General features: G+C 45.4%; 1 pseudogene; it reads right to left on the bottom strand.

Annotated features, from left to right (window-relative positions):
- Positions 1–23,987, bottom strand: part of LOC122928014 — a 102,324-nt pseudogene extending 78,337 nt beyond the window's left edge.
- Between the last annotated feature and the right edge of the window lie 211 nt (positions 23,988–24,198).

Genomic DNA, 24,198 nt, shown 5'->3' with positions numbered 1-24,198 from the left:
AGTATGAAAATGTTCATTCTGTACATAAATTAATATTAAAATACATACAAGTAACATATTATACAGAATCTCATAATACATCATTACAGAGGAACGTCATAATATATGATTACACACAATATAAATAAATACAAAATGCACATAGGGCTGTATTTTACAATAAACCAGTTATTAATGTAAAAGGACATAATTGGTTGGTGCTTCATCCTTCAATACATCATTAAAAAGTTAAAAAAAATATATAGAAAAACTATAACTAGTACTCTCATTATATGTTATAAGACCAGTGTTAGCGTATGACATAAGCTTCAACAAAAAAATGAAAAGTGAAAAAACTGTGCATTTAATGAAAAATATATTCATAAAAAAAAAAAGAATAAAATAAAAAATGAAAAATAAAAAATAGATGGAAAAATATCAATGGTGAAATTTATAAATACATATTAAATTAATAATAGTGAATAACTAACTATGTATAAAATGTATATATTATTATTCCACCCAAAAAATGAGTAGTGGGTGAAAATAGTGGCATGAAACCTACATAGTAACACAGTACATAAGGCCAAAAAAAGACATTTGTCCATCCAGTTCGGCCTGTTATCCTGCAAGTTGATCCAGAGGAAGGCAAAAAAACCCTGTGAGGTAGAAGCCAATTTTCCCCACTTTAGAGGAATAAAAAAATTCCTTCCCGACTCCAATCAGGCAATCAGAATAACTCCCTGGATCAACGACCCCTCTCTAGAAGCTATAGCCTGTAATATTACACTCCAGAAATACATCCAGGCCCCTCTTGAATTCCTTTATTGTACTCACCATCACCACCTCCTCAGGCAGAGAGTTCCACAGTCTCACTGCTCTTACCGTAAAGAATCCTCTTCTATGTTTGTGTACAAACCTTCTTTCCTCCAGACGCAGAGGGTGTTCCCTTGTCACAGTCACAGTCCTGGGGATAAATAGATGATGGGATAGATCTCTGTACTGACCCCTGATATATTTATACATATTAATTAGATCTCCCCTCAGTCGTCTTTTTTCTAAAGTGAATAACCCTCATTTTGATCATCTTTCAGGGTAATGTAGTTGCCCCATTCCAGTTATTACTTTAGTTGCCCTCCTCTGGACCTTCTCCAGCTGTTTTATGTCTGCCTTATTTACAGGAGCCCAGAACTGTACACAGTACTCCATGTGTGGTCTGACTAGCGATTTGTAAAGTGGTAGGACTATGTTCTTATCACGGGCATCTATGCCCCTTCTGATGCAACCCATTATCTTATTGGCCTTGGCAGCAATGGCACTGTTTTTTGCAGCTTAGTTTGCTGTTTATTAAAATTCCTAGATTCTTTTCCATGTCAGTGTTACCGAGTGTTTTACCATTTAGTATGTACGGGTGACTTGCATTATTCCTTCCCATGTGCATAACTTTACATTTATCAGTGTTAAACCTCATCTGCCACTTATCTGCCCAAGCCTCCAATCTATCCAGATCCCTCTGTAGTAGTATACTGTCCTCTTCCATGTTAATTACTTTACACAGTTTAGTGTCATCTGCGAAATTTGATACTTTACTATGCAAGCCTTCTACAAGATCATTAATAAATATATTGAAGAGAATAGGGCCCAATACTGACCCCTGAGGTGCCCCACTAGTGACAGTGACCCAAACTGAGTATGTACCGTTAATAACCACCCTCTGTTTTCTATCATTGAGCCAGTTACTTACCCACATACAGACGTTTTCTCCCAGTCCGAGCATTCTCATTTTTTATACTAACCTTTTATGTGGTACAGTGTCAAATGCTTTGGAGAAGTCCAGATATACTAGATACATTGATTCGCCACTGTCAAGTCTAGAACTTACCTCCTCATAGAAACTGATTAAGTTAGTTTGGCATGACCGATCCCTCACGAAGCCATGCTGATATGGCGTTATTTGCTTATTTCTGTTGAGATGCTCTAAGATAGCATCTCTCAGAAAACCTTCAAACAGTTTACCCACAACAGATGTTAAACTTACCGGCCTATAGTTTCCAGACTCTGTTTTTGGACCCTTTTTAAATCCTGTGGGACATTCTGTGCTGCCCCCAACTATATGGTAACAGAGATGTACTGTATGTCTATGTCTACCATTCTGTGCTGCCCCCAACCATATGGTAACAGAGATGTACTGTATGTCTATGTCTTGTGGCTGATCACATGTATTCTTCATGTATTTCTCCCATTAGATGGGAGTCCTGGAACTGGAACAATACATTAATGGTACATACTGCCATAAATACAGTATTTCAGTTGTTAATACCCCTTTAAATTTTAATTTTGGCCCTCGTCGTTGGTTCGGTCTGGCAATGTGGCCCCCAAACCAGGAAACGTTGTGCACCCCTGGTATAGAGTCTGCAAATATCAGAAATAAGGGTCTGGCTATGACATTACTTAATTCCCTTAGGATACAGGGGGGTATGCCATCCGGTCCTGGCGATTTGTCTATTTTAATCTTTTTAAGTCGCTGATGTTCTTGTGAGTGAAAAAACCAATGAAGAAAAAGTGTGAGTATTAAAAATGCAAAAACCACACATAATAGGTATATATTCCGCCATAAATGTAATAGCTTATATATACTGGCGTGAGAGAAACATGAGCCTCAAGATAAACCATGAAGGTGTGAAGAAAGAAGTGCGGAAGAATGCGTGAATGATGAGATGTGACAATAAGGGAGGGAGGGAGGGGAAGCCAGGGAAGGGGAAAGGGAATAGATGGGGAAGGGAGGAGGGGGGGAGAGAAAGGGGAGGGGGGAAGGGAAAAGGGGGCAAACACCGGTGCATTCCGATGTGCCTAACTTGCAATAATCAATATAGTTGCAGAAAACCTCACCCAATTAAGTTCTAAAATGATGCAGACAGGCTCGGACTGGCCCGCAGGGGTACAGGGGAATCCCCCGGTGGGTCCCTGAGCAAGGTGGGCTCCTAGTCTGCCACCCCCTGCACAAGTGGCACATAACACATTAGATGGTCCTAGACCCCACATGGAATGAAGGTCGTGCCACTGACTTTCACAGTTCGGAGGAAGAGGCAGTGGTGAGACCGAGCCAACAGCGTAGCAAAAGAGGGAGCAGTGGGCAAAAGCAGAACACCCGCCGCCAAGAGACTCTGCCTTCTACTGACCGCCGCCATCTGGGACCGAGCACCCCAAAGGCAGCTTCAAGGAGTTCCCTGGCATGGCACTTCTTCAAACAATGTGCTGACGACAAGACCCGAGTGGTTTGCACGCTGTGCCATCAGAGCCTGAAGCAAGGCATTAACGTTCTGAACCTTAGCACAACCTGCATGACCAGGCACCTGCATGCAAAGCATGAACTGCAGTGGAGTAAACACCTTAAAAACAAGGAAGTCACTCAGGCTACCCCTGCTACCTCTTCTGCTGCTGCCGCCTCGGCCTCTTCTGCTGCCGCCTCGGCCTCTTCTGCTGCTGCCGCCTCGGCCTCTTCTGCTGCTGCCGCCTCGGCCTCTTCCTCCGCCTCTGGAGGAACGTTGGCACCTGCCGCCCAGCAAACAGGGGATGTACCACCAACACCACCACCACCTCCGTCACCAAGCATCTCAACCATGTCACACGGCAGCGTTCAGCTCTCCATCTCACAAACATTTGAGAGAAAGCGTAAATTCCCACCTAGCCACCCTCGATCCCTGGCCCTGAATGCCAGCATTTCTAAACTACTGGCCTATGAAATGCTGTCATTTAGGCTGGTGGACACAGACAGCTTCAAACAGCTCATGTCGCTTGCTGTCCCACAGTATGTTGTTCCCAGCCGCCACTACTTCTCCAAGAGAGCCGTGCCTTCCCTGCACAACCAAGTATCCGATAAAATCAAGTGTGCACTGCGCAACGCCATCTGTAGCAAGGTCCACCTAACCACAGATACGTGGACCAGTAAGCACGGCCAGGGACGCTATATCTCCCTAACTGCACACTGGGTAAATGTAGTGGCAACTGGGCCCCAGGCGGAGAGCTGTTTGGCGCATGTCCTTCCGCCGCCAAGGATCGCAGGGCAACATTCTTTGCCTCCTGTTGCCACCTCCTCCTTCTCGGCTTCCTCCTCCTCTTCTTCCACCTGCTCATCCAGTCAGCCACACACCTTCACCACCAACTTCAGCACAGCCCAGGGTAAACATCAGCAGGCCATTCTGAAACTCATATGTTTGGGGGACAGGCCCCACACCGCACAGGAGTTGTGGCAGGGTATAGAACAACAGACCGTCGAGTGGTTGCTGCCGGTGAGCCTCAAGCCCGGCCTGGTGGTGTGCGATAATGGGCGAAATCTCGTTGCAGCTCTGGGACTAGCCGGTTTGACGCACATCCCTTGCCTGGAGAAAACCTCACCCAATTAAGTTCTAAAATGATGCAGACAGGCTCGGACGGGCCCGCAGGGGAACAGGGGAATCCTCCGGTGGGCCACTGAGCAAGGTGGGCTCCTAGTCTGCCACCCCCTGCACGAGTGGCACATAACACATTAGATTACTGCACTACATACATATATTCAATGTACAGCACCTCAACCAGGCTATGTTCATATAAAAAAACTTGTTAGATTATTTATTATACTTGAATGTATCCGTACGGTGGGCCCCCAAAATACATTTTACTGGTGGGCCCTAGGTACCCCAGTCCGACACTGGATGCATATTGCCAAAGCAGAATGTAAGACCATCCATAAAAAATCAACATGGGCTGTGCACACCTGAGAGAGTCCCCACTGACGAAAACTATACAAGATGACAGGATGGTCTATCGAAAAATGGATCCGATGATACCAGGCCTAATGCAACCTATGAAAGGAAGAAAAGAAGAAAAATACACATTAATTTTTTTTTATAATAATCCTAACATTAAAAACAATGGATCCACAGTAGATGGTCCTAATAGTTAGAGAAACCCAATTTTTCGTTCAGACCTGCGGGACGAAGGGTCCCCACTGTCCAAATCCACCGGCTCTCTTTCTGGGCAAGTCTTTTGGATATGTCCCCTGCTCGAAGATCCGTTCTGATACAGTCAATCCGAATGAAACTAACAGCTAGACGGGAGTATCGTGCATAACCACATGAGACGCCATGTGTCCTGTGAGACGCTAACAGAGTGGCCGCGAGTTCGGAGTAGAGATTGGAGTAAGATTACCGGAGTGAGGTGCCAGATAGCCTCACCACAAAAGCGTGAGTCACCCTATGAAGGGACACCACCTGTAATAAGGAGGAGATTGATTATTCCATATGACTAGGGATGAGCAAACCCGAACTGTATAGTTCGGGTTCGTACCGAATTTTGGGGTGTCCGTGACACGGACCCGAACCCGGACATCTTAGTAAAAGTCCGGGTTCGGGTTCGGTGTTCGTCGCTTTCTTGGCGCTTTTTGAAAGGCTGCAAAGCAGCCAATCAACAAGCGTCATACTACTTGCCCCAAGAGGCCGTCACAGCCATGCCTACTATTGGCATGGCTGTGATTGGCCAGAGCACCATGTGACCCAGCCTCTATTTAAGCTGGAGTCACATAGCGCCGCCCGTCACTCTGCTCTGATTAGCGTAGGGAGAGGTTGCAGCTGCGACAGTAAGGCGAGATTAGGCTGATTAACTCCTCCAAAAGACTCCATCCATTGATCAATCTGCAGCTGTGGATGATTGAACTGCTGCTATTGAATTGCTCACTGTTTTTAGGCTGCCCAGAGCGTTTTTCAGTCACTTTTTTCTGGGGTGATCGGCGGCCATTTTGTGTCTCGTGTTGCGCCAGCACAAGCTGCCACCAAGTGCATTTAACCCTCAATAGTGTGGTTGTTTTTTGGCTAAAGCCTACATCAGGGTCAAGCTGTCACACTAAGTGCATTTAACCAGCAATAGTCTGTTTATTTTTTGGCCATATACTACATCAGGGGCAAGCTGCGCCTGTCACCAAGTGCATTTAACCCTCAATGGTGTGGTTGTTTTTTGGCTAAATCCTACATCAGGGTGAAGCTGTCACACCAAGTGCATTTAACCAGCAATAGTCTGTTTATTTTTTGGCCATATACTACATCAGGGACAAGCTGTCACCAAGTGCATTTAACCCTCAATGGTGTGGTTGTTTTTTGGCTAAATCCTACATCAGGGTGAAGCTGTTACACCAAGTGCATTTAACCAGCAATAGTCTGTTTATTTTTTGGCCATATACTACATCAGGGGCAAGCTGCGCCTGTCACCAAGTGCATTTAACCCTCAGTAGTGTGGTTGGTCAAGCTGTCACACCAAGTGCATTTAACCAGCAATAGTCTGTTTATTTTTTGGCCATATACTACATCAGGGGCAAGCTGCGCCTGTCACCAAGTGCATTTAACCCTCAGTAGTGTGGTTGGTCAAGCTGTCACACCAAGTGCATTTAACCATCAATAGTGTGGTTATTTTTTGGCCATATCCCAGTCTAATTCTGTCAGTAAACGTATACCTGTCACCCAGCGCCTAAATACTAGGCCTCAAGTTTATATCCAGCTAAATCTGTCGTTACTGCTGTACTGTTGTGGCTGGGCAAGTTATTTAGTGTCCGTCAAAGCACATTTTTTGTTCTGGGTTGAAATACAATTCCCAATTTAGCAATTTCCTAATTTAGTGGTTTCTGCTGTATCAGGCCTACTTTAAATACATCCCTAAAAGGGTATATCAGAATCAAGGTGCTGATAGGGTCATTCTCAATAACTTCACACACACGCTACTGTGCATATCCCAGTCTAATTCTGTCCGTAAAGCGTATACCTGTCACCCAGCGCCTAAATACTAGGCCTCAAATTTATATCCAGCTAAATCTGTCGTTACTGCTGTACTGTTGTGGCTGGGCAAGTTATTTAGTGTCCGTCAAAGCACAGTTTTTGTTCTGGGTTGAAATACAATGTCCCAATTAAGCAATTTCCGAATTTAGTGGTTTCTGCTGTATCAGGCCTACTTTAAATACATCCCTAAAAGGGTATATCAGAATCAAGGTGCTGATAGGGTCATTCTCAATAACTTCACACACACGCTACTGTGCATATCCCAGTCTAATTCTGTCCGTAAAGCGTATACCTGTCACCCAGCGCCTAAATACTAGGCCTCAAATTTATATCCAGCTAAATCTGTCGTTACTGCTGTACTGTTGTGGCTGGGCAAGTTATTTAGTGTCCGTCAAAGCACAGTTTTTGTTCTGGGTTGAAATACAATTCCCAGTTTAGCAATTTCCTAATTTAGTGGTTTCTGCTGTATCAGGCCTACTTTAAATACATCCCTAAAAGGGTATATCAGAATCAAGGTGCTGATAGGGTCATTCTCAATAACTTCACACACACGCTACTGTGCATATCCCAGTCTAATTCTGTCTGTAAAACGTATACCTGTCACCCAGCGCCTAAATACTAGGCCTCAAATTTATATCCCGCTAAATCTGTTGTTACTGCTGTACTGTTGTGGCTGGGCAAGTTATTTAGTGTCCGTCAAAGCACATTTTTTGTTCTGGGTTGAAATACAATTCCCAATTTAGCAATTTCCTAATTTATTGGTTTCTGCTGTATCAGAGCTATTTGAAATCTATCCCTAAAAGGGTATATAATATTCAAGGTGCACATAGGGTCATTCTGAATAACTTCACACACGCTACTGTGCATTTCCAAGTCTAATTCTGTCAGTAAACCTATACCTGTCACCCAGCGCCTAAATACTAGGCCTCAAATTTATATCCAGCTAAATCTGTCGTTACTGCTGTACTGTTGTGGCTGGGCAAGTTATTTAGTGTCCGTCAAAGCACAGTTTTTGTTCTGGGTTGAAATACAATTCCCAATTTAGCAATTTCCTAATTTAGTGGTTTCTGCTGTATCAGGCCTACTTTAAATTTATCCCTAAAAGGGTATATCAGATTCAAGGTGCACATAGGGTCATTCTGAATAACTTCACACATACGCTACTGTGCATTTCCAAGTCTAATTCTGTCAGTAAACCTATACCTGTCACCCAGTGCCTAAATACTAGGCCTCAAATTTATATCCTGCTAAATCTGTCGTTACGGCTGTACTGTTGTGGCTGGGCAAGTTATTTAGTGTCCGTCAAAGCACAGTTTTTGTTCTGGGTTGAAATACAATGTCCCAATTAAGCAATTTCCGAATTTAGTGGTTTCTGCTGTATCAGGCCTACTTTAAATACATCCCTAAAAGGGTATATCAGAATCAAGGTGCTGATAGGGTCATTCTCAATAACTTCACACACACGCTACTGTGCATATCCCAGTCTAATTCTGTCCGTAAAGCGTATACCTGTCACCCAGCGCCTAAATACTAGGCCTCAAATTCATAGTCAGCTAAATCTGTGGTTACTGCTGTGCCTGTATTAGTGTAATACGGTACCTAAATAGATAGCCAGATAATGTTAGGTGTCTGTAAAAAAAGGCCTGAATTTGAATTCAATACATTGGGCCAAATAATATTTTTGTTGTTGTGGTGAACGATAACAATGAGGAAAACATCTAGTAAGGGACCCGGACGTGGACATGGTCGTGGTGGTGTTAGTGGACCCTCTGGTGCTGGGAGAGGACGTGGTCGTTCTGCCACATCCACACGTCCTAGTGTACCAACTACCTCAGGTCCCAGTAGCCGCCAGAATTTACAGCGATATATGGTGGGGCCCAATGCCGTTCTAAGGATGGTAAGGCCTGAGTAGGTATAGGCATTAGTCAATTGGGTGGCCGACAGTGGATCCAGCACGTTCACATTATCTCCCACCCAGTCTTCTGCAGAAAGCGCACAGATGGCGCCTGAAAACCAACCCCATCAGTCTGTCACATCACCCCCATGCATATCAGGGAAACTGTCTGAGCCTCAAGTTATGCAGCAGTCTCTTATGCTGTTTGAAGACTCTGCTGGCAGGGTTTCCCAAGGGCATCCACCTTGCCCTTCCCCAGCGGTGTAAGACATAGAATGCACTGACGCACAACCACTTATGTTTCCTGATGATGAGGACATGGGAATACCACCTCAGCAAGTCTCTGATGATGACGAAACACAGGTGCCAACTGCTGCGTCTTTCTGCAGTGTGCAGACTGAACAGGAGGTCAGGGATCAAGACTGGGTGGAAGACGATGCAGGGGACGATGAGGTCCTAGACCCCACATGGAATGAAGGTCGTGCCACTGACTTTCACAGTTCGGAGGAAGAGGCAGTGGTGAGACCGAGCCAACAGCGTAGCAAAAGAGGGAGCAGTGGGCAAAAGCAGAACACCCGCCGCCAAGAGACTCCGCCTGCTACTGACCGCCGCCATCTGGGACCGAGCACCCCAAAGGCAGCTTCAAGGAGTTCCCTGGCATGGCACTTCTTCAAACAATGTGCTGACGACAAGACCCGAGTGGTTTGCACGCTGTGCCATCAGAGCCTGAAGCGAGGCATTAACGTTCTGAACCTTAGCACAATCTGCATGACCAGGCACCTGCATGCAAAGCATGAACTGCAGTGGAGTAAACACCTTAAAAACAAGGAAGTCACTCAGGCTCCCCCTGCTACCTCTTCTGCTGCTGCCGCCTCGGCCTCTTCTGCTGCTGCCGCCTCGGCCTCTTCCTCCGCCTCTGGAGGAACGTTGGCACCTGCCGCCCAGCAAACAGGGGATGTACCACCAACACCACCACCACCTCCGTCACCAAGCATCTCAACCATGTCACACGGCAGCGTTCAGCTCTCCATCTCACAAACATTTGAGAGAAAGCGTAAATTCCCACCTAGCAACCCTCGATCCCTGGCCCTGAATGCCAGCATTTCTAAACTACTGGCCTATGAAATGTTGTCATTTAGGCTGGTGGACACAGACAGCTTCAAACAGCTCATGTCGCTTGCTGTCCCACAGTATGTTGTTCCCAGCCGCCACTACTTCTCCAAGAGAGCCGTGCCTTCCCTGCACAACCAAGTATCCGATAAAATCAAGTGTGCACTGCTCAACGCCATCTGTAGCAAGGTCCACTTAACCACAGATACGTGGACCAGTAAGCACGGCCAGGGACGCTATATCTCCCTAACTGCACACTGGGTAAATGTAGTGGCAGCTGGGCCCCAGGCGGAGAGCTGTTTGGCGCACGTCCTTCCGCCGCCAAGGATCGCAGGGCAACATTCTTTGCCTCCTGTTGCCACCTCCTCCTTCTCGGCTTCCTCCTCCTCTTCTTCCACCTGCTCATCCAGTCAGCCACACACCTTCACCACCAACTTCAGCACAGCCCGGGGTAAATGTCAGCAGGCCATTCTGAAACTCATATGTTTGGGGGACAGGCCGCACACCGCACAGGAGTTGTGGCGTGGTATAGAACAACAGACCGACGAGTGGTTGCTGCCGGTGAGCCTCAAGCCCGGCCTGGTGGTGTGCGATAATGGGCGAAATCTCGTTGCAGCTCTGGGACTAGCCGGTTTGACGCACATCCCTTGCCTGGCGCATGTGCTGAATTTGGTTGTGCAGAAGTTCATTCACAACTACCCCGACATGTCAGAGCTGCTGCATAAAGTGCGGCCCGTCTGTTCGCGCTTCCGGCGTTCACATCCTGCCGCTGCTCGCCTGTCTGCGCTACAGCGTAACTTCGGCCTTCCCGCTCACCGTCTCATATGCGACGTGCCCACCAGGTGGAACTCCACCTTGCACATGCTGGACAGACTGTGCGAGCAGCAGCAGGCCATAGTGGAGTTTCAGCTGCAGCACGCACAGGTCAGTCGCACTGCAGAACAGCACCACTTCACCACCAATGACTGGGCCTCCATGCGAGACCTGTGTGCCCTGTTGCGCTGTTTCGAGTACTCCACCAACATGGCCAGTGGCGATGACGCCGTTATCAGCGTTACAATACCACTTCTATGTCTCCTTGAGAAAACACTTAGGGCGATGATGGAAGAGGAGGTGGCCCAGGAGGAGGAGGTGGAGGAGGAGGAAGAGGGGTCATTTTTAGCACTTTCAGGCCAGTCTCTTCGAAGTGACTCAGAGGGAGGTTTTTTGCAACAGCAGAGGCCAGGTACAAATGTGGCCAGCCAGGGCCCACTACTGGAGGACGAGGAGGACGAGGATGAGGAGGAGGTGGAGGAGGATGAGGATGAAGCATGGTCACAGCGGGGTGGCACCCAACGCAGCTCGGGCCCATCACTGGTGCGTGGCTGGGGGGAAAGGCAGGACGATGACGATACACCTCCCACAGAGGACAGCTTGTCCTTACCCCTGGGCAGCCTGGCACACATGAGCGACTACATGCTGCAGTGCCTGCGCAACGACAGCAGAGTTGCCCACATTTTAACGTGTGCGGACTACTGGGTTGCCACCCTGCTGGATCCACGGTACAAAGACAATGTGCCCACCTTACTTCCTGCACTGGAGCGTGATAGGAAGATGCGCGAGTACAAGCGCACGTTGGTAGACGCGCTACTGAGAGCATTCCCAAATGTCACAGGGGAACAAGTGGAAGCCCAAGGCCAAGGCAGAGGAGGAGCAAGAGGTCGCCAAGGCAGCTGTGTCACGGCCAGCTCCTCTGAGGGCAGGGTTAGCATGGCAGAGATGTGGAAAAGTTTTGTCAACACGCCACAGCTAACTGCACCACCACCTGATATGCAACGTGTTAGCAGGAGGCAACATTTCACTAACATGGTGGAACAGTACGTGTGCAGACCCCTCCACGTACTGACTGATGGTTCGGCCCCATTCAACTTCTGGGTCTCTAAATTGTCCACGTGGCCAGAGCTAGCCTTTTATGCCTTGGATCTGAACGTGTATTCAGCACGGCAGGGGGCATCATTACAGACAAACGCAGCCGCCTGTCTACAGCCAATGTGGACAAGCTGACGTTCATAAAAATGAACCAGGCATGGATCCCACAGGACCTGTCCATCCCTTGTGCAGATTAGACATTAACTACCTCCCCTTAACCATATATTATTGTACTCCAGGGCACTTCCTCATTCAATCCTATTTTTATTTTCATTTTACCATTATATTGCGAGGCTACCCAAAGTTGAATGAACCTCTCCTCTGTTGGGTGCCGGGGCCTAAATATATGCCAATGGACTGTTCCAATGTTGGGTGACGTGAAGCCTGATTCTCTGCTATGACATGCAGACTGATTCTCTTCTGACATGAAGACAGATTCTCTGTTACGGGACCTCTCTCCTCTGCCTGGGTGCTGGGCCTAAATATCTGACAATGGACTGTTGCAGTGGTGGCTGACGTGAAGCCTGATTCTCTGCTATGACATGCAGACTGATTTTCTGCTGACATGAAGCCAGATTCTCTGTTACGGGACCTCTCTCCTCTGCCTGGGTGCTGGGCCTAAATATATGACAATGGACTGTTGCAGTGGTGGCTGACGTGAAGCCTGATTCTCTGCTATGACATGCAGACTGATTCTCTGCTGACATGAAGCCAGATTCTCTGTTACGGGACCTCTCTCTTCTGCCTGGGTGCTGGGCCTAAATATATGACAATGGACTGTTGCAGTGGTGGCTGACGTGAAGCCTGATTCTCTGCTATGACATGCAGACTAATTCTCTGCTGACATGAAGACAGATTCTCTGTTACGGGACCTCTCTCCTCTGCCTGTGTGCTGGGCCTAAATATATGACAATGGACTGTTGCAGTGGTGGCTGACGTGAAGCCTGATTCTCTGCTATGACATGCAGACTGATTCTCTGCTGACATGAAGACAGATTCTCTTTACGGGACCTCTCTCCTCTGCCTGGGTGCTGGGCCTAAATATCTGACAATGGACTGTTGCAGTGGTGGCTGACGTGAAGCCTGATTCTCTGCTATGACATGCAGACTGATTCTCTGCTGACATGAAGCCAGATCCTCTGTTACGGGGGTCCTCTCTCCTCTGCCTGGGTGCTGGGCCTAAATATATGACAATGGACTGTTGCACTGGTGGCTGACATGAAGCCTGATTCTTTGCTATGCCATGCAGACTGATTCTCTGCTGACATGAAGACAGATTCTCTGTTACGGGACCTCTCTCCTCTGCCTGGGTGCTGGGCCTAAATATCTGACAATGGACTGTTGCAGTGGTGGCTGACGTGAAGCCTGATTCTCTGCTATGACATGCAAACTGATTCTCTGCTGACATGAAGACAGATTCTCTGTTACGGGACCTCTCTCCTCTGCCTGGGTGCCTGGGCCTAAATATATGCCAATGGACTGTTCCAATGTTGGGTGAAGTGAAGCCTGATTCTCTGCTATGACATGCAGACTGATTCTCTGCTGACATGAAGACAGATTCTCTGTTACGGGACCTCTCTCCTCTGCCTGGGTGCCTGGGCCTAAATATATGCCAATGGACTGTTCCAATGTTGGGTGACGTGAAGCCTGATTCTCTGCTATGACATGCAGACTGATTCTCTGCTGACATGAAGACAGATTCTCTGTTACGGGACCTCTCTCCTCTGCCTGGGTGCTGGGCCTAAATATATGACAATGGACTGTTGCAGTGGTGGCTGACGTGAAGCCTGATTCTCTGCTATGACATGCAGACTAATTCTCTGCTGACATGAAGACAGATTCTCTGTTACGGGACCTCTCTCCTCTGCCTGTGTGCTGGGCCTAAATATATGACAATGGACTGTTGCAGTGGTGGCTGACGTGAAGCCTGATTCTCTGCTATGACATGCAGACTGATTCTCTGCTGACATGAAGACAGATTCTCTTTACGGGACCTCTCTCCTCTGCCTGGGTGCTGGGCCTAAATATCTGACAATGGACTGTTGCAGTGGTGGCTGACGTGAAGCCTGATTCTCTGCTATGACATGCAGACTGATTCTCTGCTGACATGAAGCCAGATCCTCTGTTACGGGGGTCCTCTCTCCTCTGCCTGGGTGCTGGGCCTAAATATATGACAATGGACTGTTGCACTGGTGGCTGACATGAAGCCTGATTCTTTGCTATGCCATGCAGACTGATTCTCTGCTGACATGAAGACAGATTCTCTGTTACGGGACCTCTCTCCTCTGCCTGGGTGCTGGGCCTAAATATCTGACAATGGACTGTTGCAGTGGTGGCTGACGTGAAGCCTGATTCTCTGCTATGACATGCAAACTGATTCTCTGCTGACATGAAGACAGATTCTCTGTTACGGGACCTCTCTCCTCTGCCTGGGTGCCTGGGCCTAAATATATGCCAATGGACTGTTCCAATGTTGGGTGAAGTGAAGCCTGATTCTCTGCTATGACATGCAGACTGATTCTCTGCTGACATGAAGACAGATTCTCTGTTACGGGACCTCTCTCCTCTGCCTGGGTGCCTGGGCCTAAATATATGCCAATGGACTGTTCCAATGTTGGGTGACGTGAAGCCTGATTCTCTGCTATGACATGCAGACTGATTCTCTGCTGACATGAAGACAGATTCTCTGTTACGGGACCTCTCTCCTCTGCCTGGGTGCTGGGCCTAAATATATGACAATGGACTGTTGCAGTGGTGGCTGACGTGAAGCCTGATTCTCTGCTATGACATGCAGACTGATTCTCTGCTGACATGAAGCCAGATCCTCTGTTACGGGACCTCTCTCCTCTGCCTGGTTGCTGGGCCTAAATATATGCCAATGGACTGTTGCAGTGGTGGCTGACATGAAGCCTGATTCTCTGCTATGACATGCAGACTGATTCTCTGCTGACATGAAGCCAGATCCTCTGTTACGGGACCTCTCTCCTCTGCCTGGTTGCTGGGCCTAAATATATGCCAATGGACTGTTGCAGTGGTGGCTGACATGAAGCCTGATTCTCTGCTATGACATGCAGACTGATTCTCTGCTGACATGAAGACAGATTCTCTGTTACGGGACCTCTTTCCTCTGCCTGGGTGCTGGGCCTAAATATATGACAATGGACTGTTGCAGTGGTGGCTGACGTGAAGCCTGATTCTCTGCTATGACATGCAGACTGATTCTCTGCTGACATGAAGCCAGATTCTCTGTTACGGGACCTCTCTCCTCTGCCTGGGTGCCGGGGCCTAAATATCTGAGAATGGACTGTTCCAGTGGTGGGTGACGTGAAGCCAGATTCTCTGCTATGGGACCTCTCTCCAATTGATGTTGGTTAATTTTTATTTATTTTATTTTTATTTTTATTAATTTCCCTATCCACATTTGTTTGCATGGGATTTACCTACATGTTGCTGCCTTTTGCAGCCCTCTAGCCCTTTCCTGGGCTGTTTTACAGCCTTTTTAGTGCCGAAAAGTTCGGGTCCCCATTGACTTCAATGGGGTTCGGGTTCGGGACGAAGTTCGGATCGGGTTCGGATCCCGAACCCGAACATTTCCGGGAAGTTCGGCCGAACTTCTCGAACCCGAACATCCAGGTGTCTGCTCAACTCTACATATGACTAATTCTGTAAAAAACGGCACTGAAAGAGATCATAACTAAGGCCGAATGCACATATTGTAGTGTATTACTGTACAGGAGCGGCTGCATGAAGCGCACGGCGTCATAGCAACCCATGACGCCGTGCGCTCCAGCAGTCAGCAGGAATCCCGGCAGGGTTTTCACGGCCCGCACTCGGCCGCGGAACACGGCCATGTGCATTCGGCCTTAGAGTGATGATACACAAATTTTACCATAGAGGAGACATATAACAACAATAAATACATCTCTACTATTGTTTGACTAACAACTATCGTCCTTTCACTATTGTTTGGTTATTAACTATCAATCATCTGGACGTATCATCTGGAGAATTATTTATAATAATTGATCTATTATTCATATTATGAACTGGGACATTGCTATCACTATTATGATCTGAAGAATCATGATTATTATATGTCTACTATAGGAGGACTAACATCAGTTTTTTAAGAGAATTTTTATTTTGTTTTTAAATATTGGGGCCAACTTGACTCTTAAATCACTGCAAAAGGTGCACCACAATGATATGCAACTGACAATACTGGCTAATCCCTCGGGCTGATGTTAAAAACTGAGACTATAGCCAATTTATTCCTGTCAGGAACACAACGGAGCCCTTTTGCACCACCGTCAAGGTATCTCAGTGTGGTATGGGTCCTACCACTAGACTACCTATGGTGTGTGAACACAGTCTGAATGGTGCTAAGATCTAACTCACAGCCAAGCTCCCACATTCCTCCATTGTGAGATTACTCATGCAGTGGGAGAAGGGATAGGGCTGTAAGCCCCACCTATAACAGGCCACGTGACACAGGCTACCAGGTGCACTAGAATGTTACCGGCATTACGCAATGGCAACTTCCATACATATAAAGAAAAATCTGTAAAATAAAGTGGCCTAAATGGGAGGAAATGCTCAAAAACCCCAAACACTGTAGCGTGTTTATAACCGGGGGAGCAGTAAAAAATGCATACAATGGAGGATGTCGGCAGCAGACCACATGCACCACAAAGGCATCCTACACAAGATGGAGTAGTGTGTGGATGAAAATATACAAATACATCCCTTCTCCCAATGCATGAGTGATCTCACTATGGAGGTATGTGGGAGCTTGGCTGTGAGTTAGATCTTAGCACCATTCAGACCGTGTTCACACACCATAGGTCGTCTAGTGGTAGGACCCATGCCACACTGAGATACCTTGACGGTGGTGCAAAAGGGCTCTGTTGTGTTCCTGACTGGAATACATTACCTAAAGTCTCAGTTTTTAACATCAGCCTGAGAGATTAGCCAGTATTGTCAGTTGCATATCATTCTGGTGCACCTTTTGCAGTGATTTATGTATTTGTATATTTTCATCCACACATTATCCCATATTGTGTAGGATGCCTTTGTGGTGCATGTGGTCTGCTGCCGACATCCTCCATTGTATGCATTTTTTGCTGGGGACTGCCACTAGCAACAGATCACATCTGGAGGAATTGCTCCCCCGGTTATAAACACGCTACAGTGTTTGGGGTTTTTGAGCATTTTACTCCTATTTAGGCCTCTTTATTTTAGTGATCCAACTTGACTCTTTCCTAATAGTAGCCATCGTGATTAAGGATTATATTATGTTATTATGGTATTATAAGGGCATTTTCTGGTATTGATATAATCATGATCAGATACTAATCAATTATCAATTAATATTCAACTGATGTTTGATCCACTAGACATATGTCCATATTTTTAATTTGCATTTTGATGTGTCTGACCATGATCAAATATCATAATTGCTACTAATCATGTACTGCATATTGAATAATATATCTTGTTTTTTGCTAAGTTTTTTTACTCGTTCATTTTTTTATTTCATATATCTGTATTTTTATTTTAAATAAATATATTATACTTTTCTACACCGTTCCAGATACAGTGTGTGCCATCCATATACAGTGGATATAAAAAGTCTACACACCCCTGTCAGGTTTCTGTGATGTAAAAAAATAAGACAAAGATAAATCATTTCAGAACTTTTTCTACCTTTAATGTGACCTATAAACTGTATCACTCAATTGAAAAACAAACTGAAATCTTTTAGGTGGAGGGAAGAAAACAAAAAAATAAATAAAAATAATGTGGTTGCATAAGTGTGCACATCCTCTTATAACTGGGGATGTAGCTGTGTTCAGAATTAAGCAATCACATTCAAAATCCTGTTAAACAGGAGTCAGCATACACCTGCCCTCGCAATCTGACAGATTTGGAGTGTTTTTGCAATGAAGAGTCAAAATGTGCCATAATGTGACTTATATCCAAAAACACTGAGTGCTGTAATAGAATCAAAAGGTGCTTCAACAAAGCTTTAGTTTAAGGGTGTGCACACTTATGCAACCATATTATTTTATTTTTATATTTTTTCTTCCCTCTACCTAAGCGATTTCAGTTTGCTTTTCAATTGAGTTGTACAGTTTATAGGTCACATTAAAGGTGGAAAAAGTTCTGAAATTATTTATCTTTGTCTCACAGAAACCTGACATTTTAACAGTGGTGTGTAGACTTTTTATATCCACTGTATACTTTTTTTTTTTTAATTCCAAGTTTATTTATCATTTTCTTCTTCTCATTAAAACAAGAAAAACATAGATAAGAAAATAGCCATTACAAAAAGCACAGATATACATCCTCATATTTAACAAGAGCATACCCTAACAGCTTTTCCCCCTTCTTATTAATTATACCGTAATCCTAAAAAAAGAAAGAAAGCTTTCCCCCTCCCCTCCCATCCCCACACCCACCCTCCCCTCCCTCCTCCCCCCTACCCACTTGGTTGTCTTGGGAGTGTCCTCAGGGTATTTTGTTTCAATGGCCTCTTTTCTAATAACTTATATCTATATTTCCCCCTCCTTACTCCTCATTTAATTACCCATCAGTTTCACCTGCCTGGCTTTCTCATAGCTCGTCACTCTTTCATATAGATTTTTCCATTCTACCACTCTTGGCGGGCAGTCCGCTCCCCATCCTCTAGCCAACACAACACGTGCCAGCATTAGCCCTTTTTCCCATTTCCTTTTGCTTTCTCTATTTCCCCCCATTATTCTAATGTCTCCCAGGACTGCCGTACTAATCCCCAGAGGTACAGGTCTCCCTGTTTCTCTCTCAAGGTCCTCAAAAACTTTAACCCAATACCCCTGTACAGTCGGGCAGGACCAAATCAGATGCACAAAATCAGCCCTTTCCTCTCCACATTTCCAACATTTTGCCTCTCCTGTTCTGTACATCTTACTCAATACCATGGGGGTAATATAGGTCCGGTGAAGGATAAAAAACTGCGTCAGTCGGAAGCCACTGGAGATTGTACTCCTTTTAACATTTTTATATATACTTCTCCAATCTAAAGTTGCGGGTTCGACCTCTCGTGCCCATTTTTTTTCACTATTAAATCTAATCACCCCTCCCAGTCCCTTCTTTATTTTTTTATAAATCTGTGAGATTGACACTTTACTCCCTATTCCCTGATAACAAAATTCAACAAAATCTGAGTGCTTCGTGATAAAGTATTCTCTATTCTCCGTTTTATCGAAAGCATGTTTTAATCTAGCATATCTAAACCATGTGAGACAGTCTTTATCTATATTAAGACCCATTTCCTCTGGTGTCTTCAACTTTCCTTCCACCACCATCTGGTGCACAAACCTAATACCCTTTTTATCCCAAAATACAAAGTCTTCAAACTTCCAAAATTCCTTCAAATTTATATTTCCCCAGATGGGGGAAATCTCTAGTGAGTGATTTATTCCTAGTAATTTTTTAACATTAACCCAAATTAAGTGTATCATATTATTGATTGGGCACTGCCTACCCTTTATTTTTATCATTCCTGTTTCTAAAGTACTAATGATATTATATTGGAGACCCTTCAGTTCCCCCTCCAAAAAGCGGCGCAGTCTGTCATCCTCCATCATTAACCACTGAAGCTGGGATGCAAAGTAATAACCCCTAAAGCATGGGACGGACAGGCCGCCATCTTCCTCATCTAGCCATAAATATTTTTGTTTCAGTCTGACCCTTTTTTTCCCCCAGATAAGATCATTTATCACTCCTTCTAGTGCATTAAAAAAGTGATCCCCTATCCAGACTGGGCAGGATGATATAACATACAAAATCTGTGGTAATAAGACCATCTTTATTATCGCTATTCGGTCCACTTGTCGTATCAGCAATTTTTGCCAGGTACTTGTTTTTTCCTTGACTCTTTTTAAAAGAGGCTCAATATTAAGTTCTAAATACTCCTGTATCCTTGAGCTAACTTTAATGCCCAGGTATTCAAACGACTCCGTGGATTTCAGAATTTTGACCTTAATTTCCTCTGGCCCAATTTCCTGGCCAATTGGAAGTAATACCGACTTTGTCCAGTTCACCCTAAGGCCGGAGATAAGGCCGAACTGATTTACTATTTCCATCAAGTACAGTACCATTGGTACCCCTCCATCCACAAAAAACAGAATATCATCAGCATAGAGGCATATTTTATCTAATGCACCATTTTCCCCAAACCCCCTTATTTTTTCATCTGCCCGGACCTTACAGGCCAATGGTTCCACAAATATGGCAAACAATAATGGGGAGAGAGGGCACCCCTGACGAGTACCCCTCTGCAAAGGTATTGGCTCTGAAATTTCTCCATTAATTTTTATCCTAACTTTCGAGTTCTTATATAAAAGCTGTACCCATTTGATAAATTTTTCTCCCAAATTAAACTCGTACATGACCTTCCATAGGTATGCCCATTCCACCCTGTCAAACGCTTTTTCAGCGTCCAGGGACAGGATGGAATGGGCACCCTCTCCTCCCATCTGCATGTTCAGTAATGTCCGTCGAATGTTGGTCTGAGCCTGGCGTTTGGGTATAAACCCTGATTGGTCTGGGTGTATTAACTTCGCGATAACTTTTCCTAGGCGGTTTGCAAGTAATTTAGCACATATTTTAAAATCGGTGTTGAGAAGAGAGATGGGGCGATACGAATCCACCTTTTTCTCGTCCTTACCCTTTTTACCTATTAAACTTATTACCGCTTCCGAGAGGGAGGGCGGGAGTTCGCCTCTATCCATTGACTCGTTTAGGACCTGCACTAACACTGGAAGAATGACATCTCCATATCTTCTATATATCTCGTAAGGGAAACCATCCAGCCCAGGACTGGAGTTCCCCTGAATAGTTTTCAGTGTCTCTCGTAATTCCTCAACTTCAATGGGGGCGTTCAGCCAGTCCCTCTCCTCTTCCGAGAGTCTGGGGATCGATACTCCCTCCAGGAAGCTTCTAAATTCTTCAAGCCCCCCCCCTCCCTCCGAGGAGTAGAGGCCCCTATAATATTCAATAAATTCGCGCTCTATCTCTCTCTGGCTGGATGCCATCCCCCCAGCTCTCCTCTCAACACCGCCAATCCTATTTCCCGTCCTTTGACTCTGTATAAGTGTGGAGAGAAGTCTTCCTGACTTCCCAGATTCCCTAAAATATTGTTCCCCCTCAAAAAACACTTTTGTTGTGCCTTGTCCATCAGATAATTCCTCAATGCCCTTTTTGCTTGATCCAGCTGGTCTATCAGTTCAGGGATTTTCTTCCTCATAAGTTCTACTTCTATTTTTTTTATCCTCTCTGTCAGTTCTCTCTCCTGTTCTGCAAATCCCCTCTTCAGGCCCTTAATTTTGCTAACCAAAATACCACGTAGAAATGCTTTAAAAGCATCCCAAACATACCCTGAACCTGCTGATCCCAAATTATATTTCCAAAACTCCTCTATATCCATTCTAATATCGTCTTCCTCCTTAATTAGATTCAGCCAGTGTGGGTTTAGCCGAAACTCACGACTTTTTAGTCTTTGATTTGTTTTAAACCGCAGGCAAACAGGGGAGTGATCTGAGATACTATTTACTTCATACCTCATGCTGGAGATCTTATTTACTAAATCTGAACTAACCAGTGCCAGATCTATTCTGGACATTATTTTATTTCCCCTGCTAAAGCAGGAAAACCCTAGTTTATCACCATATAGGTATCTCCATACATCTATTAATGATAATTCCTGCGATATTTTCCCCAGCACTGATTGTCGCCCAGTCAGCTGTTTGTCCTTCGGGATCACAGAGTATCTGTCTAATTCGTCATTCATAACATTGTTAAGATCCCCCATTATTACTATGGGACACTTGCCTCTAGAGTCTGCATACTCCATTAGTCTATGGATGACCGTTAAAGAAAAAGGGGGGGGGTATATACACAAAAGCCAAAATACACACAATCCCATTCCATTGACAATGAAGGAATACATATCTACCCCTCTCATCTATTTTCTCGTCAAATGGGAGGTAATCTACCATATGATGAATGTATACACTAACTCCAGATGAGTATGTAGAAAAGCATGAGTGATATTGATACCGGGCCCATTTCTTGTTTAAAAAATTTATCTTATCTTTTGTACTATGCGTCTCCATAAGTCCAACTATAGCCGGGAGATGTCTGGTAACATTATCAAAAACCATTACCCTTTTGACCCTATCTCCGAGCCCGCGTACATTCCATGTCATAATACTACTCATTCAAAATTTTTATTATTTTTTTTTTTCTTTTCCTTCACCTTAAACCCTGCTAGACCTCCCAAGACAACCATTCCTCCCCTTCTCCTTTTTCTAACCCCCCCCCCCCTATCTGGTCGGTAGAAATCAAACATTTCCCCCACCTCTTACATTCAGCCTCTTCCCACCCCTATACTCCCCCGAGCCGATATGGTGCCTTCATATTCCTATTCCTTTAGCGTCTAACCAGTCCACTACCTCTTCTGGCGAGACGAAAAACCTGGCCTGGTCGCGATATATTATACGAAGTTTAGTGGGGTACAGCAGGGAATATTGTATCTGAGCTTCTGCAAGTCTCTTCTTCACTTCTTTAAACTCACGCCTTTTCGTCTGAGTAGCTCTAGAAAAATCTGGATATATCGCTATGTTATTTCCATTAAACTCAATTGTCTGTATCTTTCTTTTAGTTCTCATTATTACATCTCTGTCTTTGGCGCTTTGTATTTTAGCCAAGATTGCCCTTGGTGGGCCCCCTTTTACCGGGGGTCTCCCTGGTATTCTATGAGCTCTTTCCACTGAGAACCATTGGGATAGGACATTCTCTTTAAAACTATCCTGCAGCCATTGTTGAATAAAGCCCGTTGTGTCCTCTCCTTCCACTCCCTCTGGAAATCCCACTATTCTGATATTTGATCTCCTGGACCTGTCTTCCATTGTAGTAATTCTCTCCAGAAGGGTATTTTTCTCATCGTCTATCCCATCAATTCTTTTTTTTTGTCCCTCTAGATCCTTTTTCATCATTCCAGAGGATATCTGCAGCTCTTTCACTTTCTCCCTAACTTTATTCATATCCTCCTTTATGAAGGAGAGGTCCACCTGGACTGAGGCGATCTTTAGGGACAACTCCTCTAAACTATGGTTTGTTTTTTGTACTGCGCCTAAAATTTCTTCAAGTTTGTTATCTACCAGATTAATTCTTTCCGCCATCCCCTCTCCACTACCCACACTCCTTTCCACCCCCCTATGTTCCTATAGTCCAGGAGGGAGAAGCTTGAAGGAGTTTATTCTTAACAACTTTAAGGGGAAACCCCGGCTCCAATGTCCTTTGTTTTCCTGTTTTCAACGCTCTCTGTATCCAGGTACTCTAAACAAATCATTAGAGGGGAGCAGTAATAGTCCTGTAAAATAATTCAGGGAGGGAGGAGTCTACCAGTATATACTTTTAATAACTTAAAGGGAAGCTCCGCTTCTAACGTCCTTCGTTGTCCTACTTTTTCAGTGATATCTGCGGTATCCCGATTCAGACATGTCATTAAAGGGAAAAAGTGGTAGTCCTGTGAAATAGTTCAGGAGGGAGAGACTTACAGGAGTATATTTCTTAATAACTTTAAAGGTAAACCCCAACTATAGTGTTCCTTTGGTACCTATTTTTCAGCGTTCTCTGTACCCGGGTACTCTAGTTCAGACAATTCATTAAAGTGGGGACCAGAAATAGTCAAATAGGATAATTCAGGGAAGGAGAAGTTTGCAGGTATAAACCTTTAACTCTAAAGGGGGGCACCAGCTCTACTGTCCATTTTTCTCAGTGATCTCTGTACCCAAGTGCTCCAGTTTAAACATATCATTAGGCAGTACCTGCAAGTTCATTTCCCTTCCCCACTTGCCTTCTTTCTTCCATTTTTTTTTTTTTTTTTTCTTCTTCTTCTCACCCCTCTCCAGCCATCACCAAGGGAGTTCTCAGCCGGAGCGACTGCTCACCTCTAGGGAGGCGAGGGGGGGGAGAAACGACACCAGTCCTCGGGCGGTGAGAGATCAATAGGACGCTGTCCCTTACTGCAACGCCGTCTGGGGTCCCGGTATCACATCAGGGCCCGTCCGACCACCTCATGCATGGAGCGTCACCCCCTCCACTCTCCACATTCCAGGGCGGACGGCCGAAGTTTTCAAAAGCAGGAGCCTCTCTCACATCCCTCCTGCGGCAACTCCCAGCTGACAAGACGGCTTCCTCAGGCTTACACGCTTCCAGCTGCTAGCACTCACACACCATGGTGCACGGAGGAGGGGAGGGGCGGGAGCACGGCACGTCCTCACGTCATGCCGTTCTGCTCTGGTCTCCTGCTCTATAACCATATATCCACTGTATACTTACTTTATCCAATTTCTACATTAAGCGGGGGGAGGGTGCCTAGTATAGAGCACCACAATCCAGGAGGGTTGAATAAGTGAGCCATTATCTTTGCTTTTTATTTATTCCTTTTGGTTTTTGTTT

Source organism: Bufo gargarizans, chromosome 2, assembly GCF_014858855.1.
Source record: "Bufo gargarizans isolate SCDJY-AF-19 chromosome 2, ASM1485885v1, whole genome shotgun sequence".
Lineage (NCBI taxonomy): Eukaryota > Metazoa > Chordata > Amphibia > Anura > Bufonidae > Bufo > Bufo gargarizans.
Note: the sequence above shows the minus strand (reverse complement) of the source record. Positions and strands in the feature narration are given on the sequence as shown.